The sequence below is a fragment of the Typopeltis vanoorti genome, chromosome 4 (assembly GCF_054136105.1).
Source record: "Typopeltis vanoorti isolate ZY-2024b chromosome 4, IOZ_Tvanoo_1.0, whole genome shotgun sequence".
Taxonomy (NCBI): domain Eukaryota; kingdom Metazoa; phylum Arthropoda; class Arachnida; order Uropygi; family Thelyphonidae; genus Typopeltis; species Typopeltis vanoorti.
The window spans coordinates 133,049,268-133,060,000 of NC_143552.1; positions in this window are offsets into that span (position 1 = coordinate 133,049,268).

Here is a 10,733-nt window from a genome sequence, read left to right on the forward strand (position 1 = left end):
CCATACCAACAAAAGGGCTCTCGCTTTTAGATAAAACTTGAAACTCAACAATACAGCTTAGAAGGTGGTTCAAAAACAATGAGTAAGCTGTTGTTGCAGTAGACTAGTGCAACAGTTCATTGTTGCGTGTAAGAGTACGTCATTTGTTGCGTCATAAAAAAAAAAAGATGAACAAGAGAGGATGTTAAAATTTTTTGAATCAAAGTTTAGACGTAATAAAGTGTGGTATGTTACATATAGTTTTATTAAGCGCATGATCAAGAAGTATTTCAGCTTCAATTCCCTTTTTTATAGTAAGTTCGCAATGCCGGATTAACAAGTAAATGACAGGAGATTTTAGGGCTGTGAGGGGTAAGTAAGTATGCCATCAGAGCACGTATCACTGTCAAGTTGCCTGACCTTTAGCTATGCTTAACAAATTGACGAAATTAAGAGAATGACTTCTTTGTAAATATATAAATGACACAGCACTTTTACTTGTAGGAAAAACTTTACCTCATTACACTTTCAGTTCTTATTCTGTTCGCCTGCAGCCATGTTTACGGCTGGCTGCACCCTGTCTTGAATAATGTGATAAGTCAAAGTGTTGAAATGTGTCTTGTAGTAATTAATTTTGTCAATTCACGCATGGCCGCTCTTTTCTTTTAATCTGTGCTCAGATGAATGGTGGCTTGTTAAGGTGGAAGTGATGGGCAGATTAAAATACTTGCCGACAAGAGAGAGAAAGAATGAAAATTGGTCTCTGTTCTAAGTACATTTCGAGAATATTCTTCGATATATCAAAGCTTTCTTGATATTTTAATGTTAAATTATTTAATTAAAGCGAGTGGATAATATGTTCAGTGGCACATCGCTTGGCTATTGTAGTTTACGATCGAAGTAATATTCTCCCGTATTGTCCAGACCTGTTGATTGGTCCAAAGTGGATTGGAGTATGCTTAGTGAGCAATTTGAGAGCATTTGTTTGCTGTTTCGATTAGCACTTTTAATAGTAGTTAACAGATGGTGAATTTCTGAGCATGTCGTAATTATTATACTTTTGCGATGTGTTCAAATTTCTAAACGTGGACCTCAAATAGATTAGTATATTCCAATTAAAGTATTACTTCTAACAGTAGACGGAGTTATAAGCATATTTGCATGCTCTTGAATTCAAGGGGTGGTTCGCGGTTAGCCTAGTGGCTATGCGCTACTTTTTTGCTTGGACTCTGACCAGAGCAGATGTGTTTTATTGTGCTCCGCGTCCATAGTGTTTAGTGCTTTGTTGAAGGATTAAGAGCGTCGTAAGGCGATTATCAGTGACCTCGCCCACGATTGCTAAATGCTTTCCGTGAAAATGGTTACTGTCTCGGGAACATCGTCAAGTAATCCGACCGTCCCTAGTCTGGCAGTTCGTCAAGAGAATTCCACTAAAGTAAACGGATCGAAAAATAATAATTTATCGGCAAACGCTACAGTTTCTTCCATGGATATCTTAATGGATATAGGGTTGGTGAGATGGATAGGTGGTTGGTTGATGGAGAGATATCAAAGAGTAGTTTATTCAGGAGTAGAGTCCAAAAGACGGCCTGTGACTACTGGTGTGCCGCAGGGTTCTGTTCTTGGACCACTGCTGTTTAATCTGTTCATTAACGATATAGGGAAGGATCTAAGTGGAACAATTCATTTGTTCGCTGATGATGCAAAGTTGGGTAGGGCAATAGTGAATGCAGAAGATGTCAAAGTTTTGCAGGATGACTTGGATAGATTGGAGTTCTGGGCTAAGGAGAATGGATGTCAATTTAATGTGACAAAATGTAAGGTTATGCATTTTGGGGTGAAAAGATTAACAGCAGTATACCACATTGGTGGAACTGTACTCCAAGAGATTGATGAGGCGAGGGACTTGGGAGTGTTGGTGGATAGGGAGATGAAGTTTAGGGGGAACACTGCAAAAGTAGCTAAATCAGCTCATCAACTCACTTGGTTGTTGAAAAATACCTTGACGAGCAGAGAAAAGCAAGTTATTGTACCTCTGTACCGAGCCTTGATAAGACCTCATCTCGACTACTGTGCCCAGATTTGGTCACCTCGGTTCCTTCTTGATGGGGAGGAGGTGGAGAGGATCCAGAGGCAAGTGACTAAGATGATAACAGGTCTATGGAATGAACCATATGAGAACAGGTTGAAGATTTGTGGGTTGCAGAAACTAGTTGATAGGCGGAGGAGGGGAGATATGATTGAGACATTCAAATTGCTAAAGGGATTCTATAGGATTAATTCAGAGGATATTTTTGAGATCAGGACTGGTGGTGGGAGAACTAGGGGACACCTATGGAAGCTGGGCAAGAGTGTGGTTAGCAGGGGTGTTAGAGCTGGGTTCTTTACTTTTAGAGTGGTAAATGAGTGGAATAAGCTGCCAGAGTCTGTTGTGGGTGCTATGACGGTGAACGAGTTCAAGACAAGGTATGATTGATACTGTGAGAATGTAATCGCATAGTTGTGTGGACATGATGTTTAGGACCTCCCTCGATGAGTCTAAGGACTCCTGGAGTCGCCCGAAATAATAATAATAATAAGAAGAAGAAGAAGAAGAAGAAGAATACCAACGTAGACATCATATCTTCAATAAACCTGCCCGAGGAACTGGACTGGGGTAAGGCCTGCATCTTACAGTGCGACCCAGCTGGAGCCCCGTACACCGAGGAAGACATCATAGAAAGCCTCAAATCCAAGGTAAGAGGTTCAGATGTCTGGCACCTCGGTGTCCTCAAATATAATTATATTTTCCTTATTTCCTTTAAGTCCATTGCTGTGAAAGAAACGTTTGTAAAATTTAAAGAATTGGATGTATGTAAACGGAAATGCAAAATCCTACCAATATCTAAAAAGCATAAGCTAGATATTATTATACACTGGTTACCCCCCCCCCCCAAATCCCAAACAGACTTGTGTCAATGCACTTCGAAAAATTTGGAAAAATCGAATGCATTGAACAAGTCACCAGTAACAACAGGGACAAAGAGTGGGCACATGTCCTTTCTAACAAAAGAAAAGTAACCATCACCTTGAACAAAGGCACCAAAACTGAAGAAATACCGTATGTCATAAAAGTTCAAAAAATGACGGGAATAGTAATCATCCCTGCATGCTTTCAATGCAGGAAGATTGGTCACTTAAGAAAAGAGTGCACCGCTCCGAAATGTGAGCAGTGTAATCGAATAGGCCATAACATGAAAGAATGTCCTGGGCAGACATACGCATCAATGTTAGCCAAACGAACGGCTGCAGACCAGCCAAGTACACAAAATGAGCTGGAAAAAGCAGACGATGTTCAAGAGAACAACTTAGAAGACATGCAACTGAAAAAAGTAAACGAAAAAAATACATCCGAAGATATTAGCAAAAAAATACTACCAAATAAGCAGCAAGAAGAGGGAACACCGTGTGTAACCTCTGAAGAAAATATATGTAGAGAGGACATTACAGAAGAAAAAAAAAATGCCAGAAAAGATGAACTGCAAGAAGCAGAAACATCTTGCATAACCTCTCAGGAACAAAACTGCAGAGAAGACATGGCAGGAAAAAAAGAATTTGTCAAGAAGAATGATAAAGAGGAACTTACTATAAGTCCAGAAAATCTGGGTGGAAATGAAAAAAGCCTGCTTTCACCCCAAAGGAACAAAATGAAATTTACGCCTAATGTAAAAGCAAAAAGAGAAAAAGATAAAGTAAAAACTCAGAGAGGAAAGATCTGCTGATTTCAAAAATTATGAGGAAACCAATTAATATAGTGAGCATTAATTGCAATGGTCTAAACAGTCAGCAGTCACAGAAATTATTAAGAAACATGATACATCAGAACCGCACAGACATTGTAATGCTACAAGACACGAGACTAAACACAGATTCAGAAACAGAAAAAAAATTTCACAGAAGCCTGCAATGTCATTACTACATCGTTGGCGAGCCAGCACAAGGTAATGGTATTGCAGGATTATCAACACTCATAAGAAAAAAAAGCAACGTACAAATCATATCCCACAGCACCATAATAGAGCACAGAGCCCTCGAGGTTGAAGTGGTCTGGGGAGATCAAATAGTGTCGTTAATAAACATCTACGGCCCTACCAATCACAATAACAAAAAACACTTCTGGGAAACACTTGGAAATAAAATGCTAAACATAAAAAATATCATAGCAGCCGGGGACATGAACTTTACTGAAAACAACAATATAGACAGAGAAATTAAAAACACTTAAACAAAGAACAACTTCACACACATAATATAACGATGTAATATAAAGGACACATTTCACATACTATACCCTACACGGAGGGAGTATACACGTTTTTCCTCCACCAATGCCTCACGGCTAGACAGAATATACATAAGCCAGCATCTAAAGTCCACTGTTAAGGAAGTTTGCCATACACCGCTAACCTTTAGGGACCACCACTTGGTCAAGGCTAAACTGTCCCTTGAGACCTTAGACAGCAACACATACACTAACAGAAACTACCCGCTATGGAAACTAAATAACAGTATTATTAACACAGATCAATTTACATTGGAAATTAAACAAATACTAGACAATATAAAAAAAATAACAAATGTAACGGAGGTATGGAACAAATTTAAAATACAAGTAAAAAAAGCCGCCATAAAGATAGGGAAACAAAAAAAATATAACACAAACAAAGAAAAAATAAACATAATTAAAGAACTAATGCAGAAATACAACACAGACAGAACACTTCCAGAAAATAAAATAGCCATTAATGCACTCAGAGCAAAACTAAAACAAATTGAAATAAAAGAGGCTGAAGGGGCCTGGGTTCGCGCTAAAATAAAAACAATGGAACAAGATGAAGGAAGGACCAAAGCTGCGTGGCTCTTTGAAGAGCAAAAAAAGCAGAAAGCACAATTTAATAAAATAAAACACGAGGGGGTAGAAATCGAGGGAGATGCAAATCTCCTCCGATTCTTCCACTCACAATACACGAATACATTCTCTGAAAAAGAAAACGACGAAACAGAAACACAAAACTTCTTGACACAACTACCAAGACTCACAGACAAGGAGGCAGAACACATAGACTCACCAATCACGCCAACAGAATGCAAGAAAATCATAAAATCCCTATCATTACACAAATTCCCAGGACCCGACGGCCTCACTGCGGAGTTTTACAAAGCGTACTACCCCCTGTTTGAGACACTATTTGTGAAAATGCTATCCGAAATACACAATTCGGAGAACATCCCAGAACATTTCAACCTCGGCTACATAGCATTAATTCCCAAAAAGAAAGACACAGCAAACAACGAAGAGACACAATGGAGAGGAATCACACTCCTCAATACAGACCAAAAAATATTAACTAAAATTATTTCCGAAAGAGTGCAGAGACACATAAACCAGATCATATCCAAATCCCAAACCTGGTGAATAAAAGGCCGCAAAATAGAAGACAATATCCTTCAAATTCGATGTATATATGAGCACTACCAGGCAACACAACAACCATGTCTACTGGTAGGTCTCGACATTGAAAAGGCCTTTGACTCAGTGAGTCATCATTACCTACATGAAGTCATCAAAGCTGCAGGTTTTGGGAAAAAATTTCAAAATCTGATTTCAAATATTTACACCACAGCAGAGTCTCGCCTAATCATAAACAAGAAACTGTCTGCACCGGTCAAAATTAAATGCTCTGTCAGACAAGGAGACAGTCGCTCTATGATCCTCTTTGGTCTCGCCTTAGAGCCGGTGATACGAGAAATAGCTAAGCATCCCGGCATAGCGGACACTCACGTAGGAGGTGAAGGAAAAACAAAAGTGCTCGCCTATGCCGACGATGTAATACTAACCGTAACTACAGCCGAGCCCTTCACACTGGCACACAACATACTCAAAAAATTTGAAAAAGCGTCAGCACTGAAAGTAAACCTTCACAAGTGCCATGCGATGTTCGTCGGCAGGTGGGTAAAAAGGCCCACCATGCCGAACGACATAAAAATAGACAAACACCTACCACTACTGGGGATCGTCATAGGGGAACAAATCCAACACAACACACAATGGGAGTTTGCACATACAAAAATAACCAAGAAAATTACACAGATGAGACACAGACAACTATCACTAACAAGTAAAGCTAAAATATGCAATCAATACCTACTGTCTAAGATATGGTACCTCATGAACAATACCAACTACAACGGTCAAGCAGTAGACAGAATACACAGAGAGTGCGCAAAGTTCATCTGGGGTTCCAAATACGAACCCATCAGAAGATCCACAATATTCCATGACATTGAGGCGGGAGGACTCGGCTTAATAAACGTACACCTAAAAACTCTAAATGCGAGAGCAAAAATCATAGAGAGAGCTTACACGGAGGAAAAAGCGTGGAGCGCATATATAATATATTATATGCAGAAGATAATGCCCGACAAAGTAATATGTTCCCTTCTGCATTCGAGTGGCAAAACACCAAGAATGTTCCACGAGATTGCGGAAGGTTACAACTTCATTAACAAATACATAGGAATAAACGAATTCTTGAAGATGAGACCTAAAGCAGCACACATCAAACTCACGCGCACAGTTATACCACCACCACAACACCGGGAGATTGAAAGAGGGACATTAAGACTATCAAAGGCACTTAAAAAAGCTTTCAATCTGCCCATAAACCCCAAATTAAAAACCTTCTACTACAAAGTACACCACGCTTGTTTGCCCACCAAAATATGGTGCACAGCGAAAGGGATCCCTCTTCAAGGCCCCGCCAGATGTCATTTTTTCCCCCAACCAGAAACACTTTACCACTTAATGATGTACTGTCCTCACACCTCCCGAATATGGAACACTGTTCAAACATTCATAAAACACAAACAACCCCTTACAGAACACACATTATACTGGTTAAACGAAGGAAACATTAACACAACTAAAGCAATCATTATTATAACAACCATGTACTCGATTTGGACATACAGATGCGACAAAATTTACGGAAGGGAAACAGGACCAGACTTACTCAGGAAAATAAACAACATATTAAAAGAAACAATCACAGATACCATAAACAGAAACAAAATAACAAAACACCAATGGCAGCAAGTAGGTCTCATCTCAGAATTCGAAGAACAACTGCAAATCATAGAAATAAAGGACCCACCATAAATTTAAAAAAGAAGCATAAAACACACATATACACGATAAAATAAATATACATAAGCGAAAGAAAAGCATATTGTAAACTTTTTCATTAAGCTGTATAACCATTTGTATATTAATTGCTTTATGCTATGATTAGTTGTAGTTCTGTGCATAATATTTGTCAATTATAGAGGTTGTAGTTTATTTTTATGTATCAAAAAATGTCAATGACAGTTTATATAGTGGAAGAACTTGATGACATTTTGCTGATCCGGTAGGTAACTCAAATCTCTGCCAAAATGTAACCCTCTCCTTCTATGTTAAAACAAATACTACATATGTATATAGACATTTGCAATCTGAAAATGATAATAATGAAGCAATAAATCATGCAATGATATGCAAAAACAAGTTTTAGTAATTATATGTTAAGAATATTTATGATATGTAAAATAACTACATGTGTATGTATAAATATGGTATATATAAATAGCGCTTAACACTTCATGATAAGTTAATAATGTATAATCCAAACTGTATATGTATAATGTACAATCCAAAATGTACATTATACTGTAAATGTATAATGTACAATCCAAAATGTTTACAGTCCAAATGTAAAAGTGTCAAGTCAAACATAACAAAGGGCTTTAAAGAAGTGTCTCCGAAAGAATAATTATATGTATTATAAGTAAAATAGTCATATGCATAGAAGACGTATTATATGTAAAATAGTAATAGGTATATACTGTATGTATATGTGCGTATATGTACATACATGTATAAATATGTATATTTATATATGAATATTGTCAGATTAGTTAACAATATAAAATCCATTGTATATTTTAAAACAAACCTTACATAGGTTTAAGGAAATATGTCTCTTATAGGAATTTCATTATAAAAAGGAAATATGAATTATGGAAATAGAAATGTGATGACTGGTAACTTAAATTCATAATACAGAATTCCATGGATAGTAAAGTTATGTTACATTAAAAGAAAAATACTGCTCAACTCATGTAAAAAGGACTGTAGGAAGAAGCAGACACTGAGCAGATTATTGATGTTAAAAATAAGGAAAAATAAATTGTATATAATATATATTATTAAGATCAAGAAATGTAAATCAAAATGCCAATTAGAATAAGCATTCTATGTACAAATGTATATATATTTATTTGGATTGTACGTAGATGCTTTATGGTTAATAAAATATACCTAGTGGCTATGCGCTTCGCAACCTGGGTAAGGAGAGTCCAAGGTTCGATTCCCGTCGACGGCGTGAGGAGCTGAAGGATCTTTCTCAGCCATAGCCAAGTTAGCCGGTCTTGGGCATGGACAGCAGATTTTTTACAGTTTATCTGGCGTTTTTAATCCCGCAAGCAGGCAAACCGGCCCCGTGAACACACAGGCTAGAGTCATAGGATATAGTACGGCAAGGAAGGCAACGGGAAACCACCTCGCTCATAGTCATTTCCGTAGTATGGTAGCATATAGCTGCCTCTAAACAGCTGAAAGGCTATAACAACAAATTCAAGGGAACTTTATCTTCTGTGTAATAACTAATCGCGATTTGTCTGAAAAATAGGATGGGAATATCTATGTGATCAAAGCAGATTAGTAATCATTTGCGCAAGAACTCTTGAATTCAATCAAGAGATTGAAGTAAAACCATGTCTTTAATGATTAAATATTCTAAGCCTTTATCCAGCAGTCAAAAACAATCTTTTGTTTTTCGATATTTTTTTTTTCTTTAGGATAAAAAGAAATTCAAATCTCACTAAGACCAATCTAGCACAATCTAGCTGTGATTCTGCTAGAATACTTGCTCGATCTCAAAGAAATGGCATCACTACTCTCATGTGTTTTACAAAAGTCATACTGAAAAACAGAAAGAAAGAGGTGATTATACAGTGGGTGTTGTTTAAGGTAGATATTAAACTGTCAACATGACTGATATCTACAAATGTGGCCTAACTGATTCGTATTAAAGTTGCCTCACTGACTGCTTTCCTTCTGGTCAGTGGACTTCGGATTAGGAACAAGAGTTACAACTACAATTACAGATCATAGTGTTATACTAATGAACTGTGGAACATGAAGTCTTTTAAAATGTGACTGCAACATATTATTATTATTATTATTATTATTATATGGTAGTCTTTATTGATCTAACTAAAGCATTTGATACACTCACACAGCAAACCTTGTTAGAAAAGCTGAGGCATGTTGGAATAGATGGGCCACTGCACAGGTGGTTTACAAACTACCTTCAAAATAGAAAGCATATCACACGTATCGGGTCAAACCGAAGCAGAGAGCTACCAGTAACCTGTGGGGTGCCACAGGGAACTGTACTCTCCCCAACTCTATTCAACATTTACAAGCACGATATTAATCGGCTATCTCTCAAAGATAAGATCTTCCAATACGCAGACGATACAGCAATAATATCCATCCATAATAACGCAAGCATAGCCCAAACAAATATGCAACATGACATAAATCTGCTCATAAACTGGCTCACCAAAAACTCCATACACCTAACTCAGAAAAGACAAAATTAATGATATTCAGAAATCCACTAACTCGACCAGTTGATAACAAATATATAAACATCCAACATCCACTTTCCAACACAAAAAACACGCAGAACAGTAAAACCACTACAATCACTCAGGTTGAAACGATACGATACCTTGGAATTTACTTCGATGCAGATGTGAACTGGAATAGCCATATAAAACATCTACACAACAAACTCCGAACAATAAGTGGCAAACTCTACAGGTTAAAAGACATAGTTCCCATACGCCTAAAAACACTAATATACAAAGCATTAAAAGCATTAATATACAAAAAATATACTAAGCTATGCAATAACAACTTACGCTTTCTGTTTACCCTACAAATAAATAGATTAATGTCGTTACAGTACAAAATGAAAAAAACTGATCTTTTGGGAATAAAGAGACAATAACGACCTTATATACACTGCAATGTCAGAACACAAAATACTGACAGCGAAACACCTATGTCACTATGCAGCTTTGCTTAAACATTATTTCGACAACTAATTATATTACAACAACTAATTATATCACATATAAATATCATAATCACTTCGGAAAGGCCGCACGAAACTTCTACATCCTAGACATGCTATAAATTACCATAAATTAAATTACCATTTGAATAAAGGAACCTTACAAACTACAATATCCTGAAAAGAGCCCTAAGGACATACTGCGAACAAGAAACACGCACCCAAAATACCATACAAACCTAATGAAACACAATATATTCGCTGACGCTTCCAGTTCAGCGACGCATCAAGACATTCCAAGTTATCGTAGGTGTGTGTGTGTGTGTGTGTGTGTGTGTGTGTGTGTGTGTGTGTGTGTGTGTGTGTGTGTGTGTGTGTGTGTGTGTGTGTGTGTGTGTGTGTGTGTGTGTGTGTGTGTGTGTGTGTGTGTGTGTGTGTGCACGTGTGTGTGTGTGCGTGCGTGCGCGCGCCCGCGAATTTCTCAATCAACAGCTGCAGTGGAAATCAAACGTATTAAACATAGGTTTG